The 6,000-nt window shown below is 47.0% G+C and overlaps 1 protein-coding gene across 1 annotated transcript in view; it reads right to left on the bottom strand.

Moving 5' to 3' along the window:
* LOC147100963 (death-associated protein 1 homolog) overlaps positions 1 to 6,000 on the bottom strand; it is a 53,795-nt gene that overhangs the window by 1,611 nt on the left and 46,184 nt on the right. The gene's annotated exons all lie outside the window — the stretch shown is intronic.

Raw genomic sequence — 6,000 nt, 5'->3', positions numbered from 1 at the left:
AAGCCATGATTGAGTCTGCCTCCACCACCCTCTCAGGCAGTGCATTCCAGATCATAACCACTCGCTGCGTAAAAAAGATTTTCCTCATGTCGACTTTGGATCTTCTGCCAATCACCTTAAATCTGTGTCCTCTGGTTCTCGACCCTTCCGCCAATGGGAACAGTTTCTCTCTACTCTGTCCAGACCCCTCATGATTTTGAACACCTCTATCAAATCTCCTCTCAATCTTCTCTGCTCCAAGGAGAACAACCCCAGCTTCTCCAGTCTATCCACGTAACTGAAGTCCCTCATCCCTGGAACCATTCTTGTAAATCTTTTCTGCACCCTCTCTAAAGCCTTCACATCGTTCCTAAAGTGCGGTGCCCAGAATTGGACACAATATTCCAGTTGAGGCCGAACCAGTGTTTTATAAAGGTTCATCATAACTTCCACGCTTTTGTACTCTATACCTCTATTTATGAAGCCCAGGATCCCATAAGCTTTTTTAACTGCTTTCTCAACCTGCCCTGCCACCTTCAACGATTTGTGCACACATACCCCCAGGTCTCTGTTCATGCACCCCCTTTAGGATTGTACCCTTTAGTTTATATTTCCTCTCCTCATTCTTTCTACCAAAATGTATCACTTCGCACTTTTCTGCGTTAAATTTCATCTGTCACATGTCCGCTCATTTCACCAGCCTGTCTATGTCTTCCTGAAGTCGATCACTAGCCTCCTCACTGTTCACTATACTTCCAAGCTTTGTGTCATCTGCAAATTTTGAAATTGTGCCCTGTACACCCACATCCAAGTCATTAATATATATTAAGAAAAGCAGTGGTCCTAGAACCGACCCCTACATAAGACGTAGGAGCAGGAGTCGGTCACTTGGCCCCTCGAGCCTGCTCCGCCATTCAATAAGATCATGGCTGATCTGATCTTGGCCTGAACTCCACTTCCCTGCCCACTCCCCATAACCCTCGACTCCCTTACCGTTCAAAAATCTGTCTATCTCCACCTTAAATATATTCAGTGACTCAGCCTCCACAGCTCTCTGGGGAAGAGAATTCCACAGATTCACGACCCTCTGAGAGAAGAAATTCCTCCTCATTTCCGTTTTAAAAGGGTGCCCCCTTATTCTGAAACTATGCCCCCGAGTTCCAGGTTCCCCCACGAGGGGAAACATTCTCTCTGCATCTATCTTGTTGAGCCCCCTCAGAATCTTATATGTTTCAATAAGATCCCCTCTCATTCGTCTAAACTCCAATGAGTATAGGCCCAACCTGCTCAACCTTTCCTCATAAGACAACCCCTTCATCTCAGGAATCAACCTCGTGAACCTTCTCTGAACTGCCTCCAATGCAAGTATATCCTTCCTTAAATAAAGAGACCAAAACTGTATGCAGTACTCCAGGTGTGGTCTCACCAACGCCCTGTACAGTTGTAGCAGGACTTCCCTACTTTGATACTCCATCCCCCTTGAAATAAAGGCCAACATTCCATTGGCCTTCCTACTTACTTGCTGTACCTGCATGCTGACTTTTTGTGTTTCATTTACAAGGACCCCCAGGTCCCTCTGTACTGCAGCATTTTGTAATCTCTCCCTTCATTGAAATAATAAGTTGCTTTTTTATTTTTCCTACCAAAGTGGATAACCTCACATTTTACCACATTATACTCCATCTGCCAGAGTTTTGCCCACTCACTTAGCCTGTCTATATCCCTTTGCAGATTCTTTGTGTCCTCCTCACAACTTGCTTTCCCACCTATCTTTGTATCATCAGCAAATTTGGCTACAGTACACTCGGTCCCTTCATCCAAGTCATTAATGTAGATTGTAAACAGCTGAGGCCCCAGCACTGATCCCTGTGGCACCCCACTAGTTACCGTTTGCCAACCTGAAAATGACCCATTTATCCTGACTCTCTGTTTCCTGTTAGTTAGCCAATCCTCTATCCATGCTAATATATTACCCCCAACCCCGTGAGCTCTTATCTTGTGCTGTAACCTTTTATGTGGCACATTATCGAATGCCTTCTGGAAATCCAAATACACCACATCTACTGGTTCCCCTTTATCCACCCTGCTCATTACATCCTCAAAGAACTCTAGTAAATTTGTCAAACATGATTCCCCTTTCATAAAACCATGCTGACTCTGCTTGGCTGCATTATGATTTTCTAAATGCCCTGCTACTGCTTCCTTAATGAGGGACTCCAGCATTTTCCCAATGACAGATGTTAGGCTAACTGGTCTATAGTTTCCTGCTTTCTGTCTCCCTCCTTTCTTGAATAGGGGAGGTTACATTTGCAATTTTCCAATCTGCTGGGACCTCTCCAGAATCCAGGGAATTTTGGTAGATTGCAACCAATGCATCCACTATCTCTGCAGCCACTTCTTTTAAGACCCTGGAATGCAGGCCATCTGGTCCAGGGGACTTGTCATCTTTTAGACCTATAAGTTTGCCCAGTACTTTTTCTCTAGTGATGGTGATTGTTTTAAGTTCCCCCCTCCCTATAGCCCCTTGATTATTTATTATTACTGGGATGCTTTTAGTGTCTTCTACCGTGAAGACCAATACAAAGTATTTGTTCAAAGCCTCTGCCATTTCCCTGTTTCCCATTATTAATTCCCCAGTCTCATCCTCTAAGGGACCAATGTTTACTTTAGTTACTCTCTTCCTTTTTATATACATGTAGAAGCTCTTACTGTCTGTTTTTATATTTCTTGCTAGTTTACTCTCATACTCTATCTTCTCCCTCTTTATTATTTTTTTAGTCGTCCTTTGCTGGTTTCTAAAAATTTCCCAATCCTCTGGCCTACCACTAATCTTTGTAACATTGTATGTGTTTGTTTTCAATTTGATACCATCCTTGACTTCCTGAGTTAGCCACGGGTGGTTCATCCTTCTCTTAGAGTTTTTCTTTCTCACTGGAATATATCTTTGCTGAGAGTTATGAAATATCTCCTTAAATGTCTGCCATTCTTATCTACCGTCTTACACTTTAATCTATTTTCCCAGTCCACTTTATCCAACTCTGTTTTCATACCTTTGTAATTGCCTTTATTTAAATTCAGGACACCAGTTTGAGACCCAAGTTTCTCACCCTCAAACTGAATTTGAAATTCTAACATGCTATGATCACTCTTCCCCAGATGATCCTTTACTATGATACAGAGTAAAGCTCCCTCTACACTGTCCCATCAAACACTCCCAGGGCAGGTTCTGCACGGGGTTAGGTACAGAGTAAAGCTCCCTCTACACTGTCCCTTCAAACACTCCCAGGGTAGGTACAGCATGGGTTAGATACAGAGTAAAGCTCCCTCTACACTGTCCCATCAAACACTCCCAGGGCAGGTACAGCACGGGTTAGATACAGAGTAAAGCTCCCTCTACACTGTCCCATCAAGCAATCCAGGGCTGGTACAGCACGGGGTGAGATACAGAGTAAAGCTCCCTCTACACTGTCCCTATCAAACACTCTCAGGGCAGGTACAGCACGGGTTAGATACAGAGTAAAGCTCCCTCTACACTGTCCCCATCAAACACTCCCAGGGCAGGTACAGCACGGGTTAGATACAGAGTAAAACTCCTTCTACACTGTCCCATCAAACACTCCCAGGGCAGGTACAGCACGGGTTAGATACAGGGTAAAGCTCCCTCTACACTGTCCCATCAAACACTCCCAGGCCAGGTACAGCACGGGTTGGATACAGAGTAAAACTCCTTCTACACTGTCCCATCAAACACTCCCAGGGCAGGTACAGCACGGGTTAGATACAGAGTAAAGCTCCCTCTACACTGTCCCATCAAACACTCCCAGGGCAGGTACAGCATGGGTTAGATACAGAGTAAAGCTCCCTCTACACTGTCCCATCAAACACTCCCAGGGCAGGTACAGCACGGGTTAGATACAGAGTAAAGCTCCCTCTACACTGTCCCATCAAACACTCCCAGGGCAGGTACAGCATGGGTTAGATACAGAGTAAAGCTCCCTCGACACTGTCCCATCGAACACTCCTTGGGCAGGTACAGCACGGGTTAGATACAGAGTAAAGCTCCCTCTACACTGTCCCATCAAACACTCCCAGGGCAGGTACAGCATGGGTTAGATACAGAGTAAAGCTCCCTCTACACTGTCCCATCAAACACTCCCAGGGCAGGTACAGCACGGGTTAGATACAGAGTAAAGCTCCCTCTACACTGTCCCATCAAACACTCCCAGGGCAGGTACTGCACAGGTTAGATACAGAGTAAAGCTCCCTCTACACTGCCCCATCAAACACTCCCAGGGCAGGTACTGCACAGGTTAGATACAGAGTAAAGCTCCCTCTACACTGCCCCATCAAACACTCCCAGGGTAGGTACAGCATGGGTTAGATACAGAATAAAGCTCCCTCTACACTGTCCCATCAAACACTCCCAGGGCAGGTACAGCACGGGTTAGATACAGAGTAAAGCTCCCTCTACACTGTCCCATCAAACACTCCCAGGGCAGGTACAGTACGGGTTAGATACAGAGTAAAGCTCCCTCTACACTGACCCATCAAACACTCCCAGGGCAGGTACAGCACGGGTTAGATACAGAGTAAAGCTCCCTCTACACTGTCCCATCAAACACTCCCAGGGCAGGTACAGCACAGGGTAGATACAGAGTAAAGCTCCCTCTACACTGTCCCATCAAACACTCCCAGGGCAGGTACAGCACGGGTTAGATACAGAGTAAAGCTCCCTCTACACTGTCCCATCAAACACTCCTTGGGCAGGTACAGCACGGGTTAGATACAGAGTAAAGCTCCCTCTACACTGTCCCATCAAACACTCCCAGGGCAGGTACAGCACGGGTTAGATACAGAGTAAAGCTCCCTCTACACTGTCCCATCAAACACTCCCAGGGCAGGTACAGCACGGGTTAGATACAGAGTAAAGCTCCCTCTACACTGTCCCATCAAACACTCCCAGGGCAGGTACTGCACAGGTTAGATACAGAGTAAAGCTCCCTCTACACTGCCCCATCAAACACTCCCAGGGCAGGTACTGCACAGGTTAGATACAGAGTAAAGCTCCCTCTACACTGCCCCATCAAACACTCCCAGGGTAGGTACAGCATGGGTTAGATACAGAATAAAGCTCCCTCTACACTGTCCCATCAAACACTCCCAGGGCAGGTACAGCACGGGTTAGATACAGAGTAAAGCTCCCTCTACACTGTCCCATCAAGCAATCCAGGGCCGGTACAGCACGGGGTTAGATACAGAGTAAAGCTCCCTCTACACTGTCCCTATCAAACACTCTCAGGGCAGGTACAGCACGGGTTAGATACAGAGTAAAGCTCCCTCTACACTGTTCCATCAAACACTCCCAGGGCAGGTACAGCACGGGTTAGATTCAGAGTAAAGCTCCCTCTACACTGTCCCCATCAAACACTCCCAGGGCAGGTACAGCACGGGTTAGATACAGAGTAAAACTCCTTCTACACTGTCCCATCAAACACTCCCAGGGCAGGTACAGCACGGGTTAGATACAGAGTAAAGCTCCCTCTACACTGTCCCATCAAACACTCCCAGGGCAGGTACAGCACGGGTTGGATACAGAGTAAAACTCCTTCTACACTGTCCCATCAAACACTCCCAGGGCAGGTACAGCACGGGTTAGATACAGAGTAAAGCTCCCTCTACACTGTCCCATCAAACACTCCCAGGGCAGGTACAGCATGGGTTAGATACAGAGTAAAGCTCCCTCTACACTGTCCCATCAAACACTCCCAGGGCAGGTACAGCACGGGTTAGATACAGAGTAAAGCTCCCTCTACACTGTCCCATCAAACACTCCCAGGGCAGGTACAGTACGGGTTAGATACAGAGTAAAGCTCCCTCTACACTGACCCATCAAACACTCCCAGGGCAGGTACAGCACGGGTTAGATACAGAGTAAAGCTCCCTCTACACTGTCCCATCAAACACTCCCAGGGCAGGTACAGCACAGGGTAGATACAGAGTAAAGCTCCCTCTACACTGTCC

The sequence above is a fragment of the Somniosus microcephalus genome, chromosome 24 (genome assembly GCF_052327205.1).
Source record: "Somniosus microcephalus isolate GS21.2 chromosome 24, FLI_Smic_1.0, whole genome shotgun sequence".
Classification (NCBI taxonomy): domain Eukaryota; kingdom Metazoa; phylum Chordata; class Chondrichthyes; order Squaliformes; family Somniosidae; genus Somniosus; species Somniosus microcephalus.
Note: the sequence above shows the minus strand (reverse complement) of the source record. Positions and strands in the feature narration are given on the sequence as shown.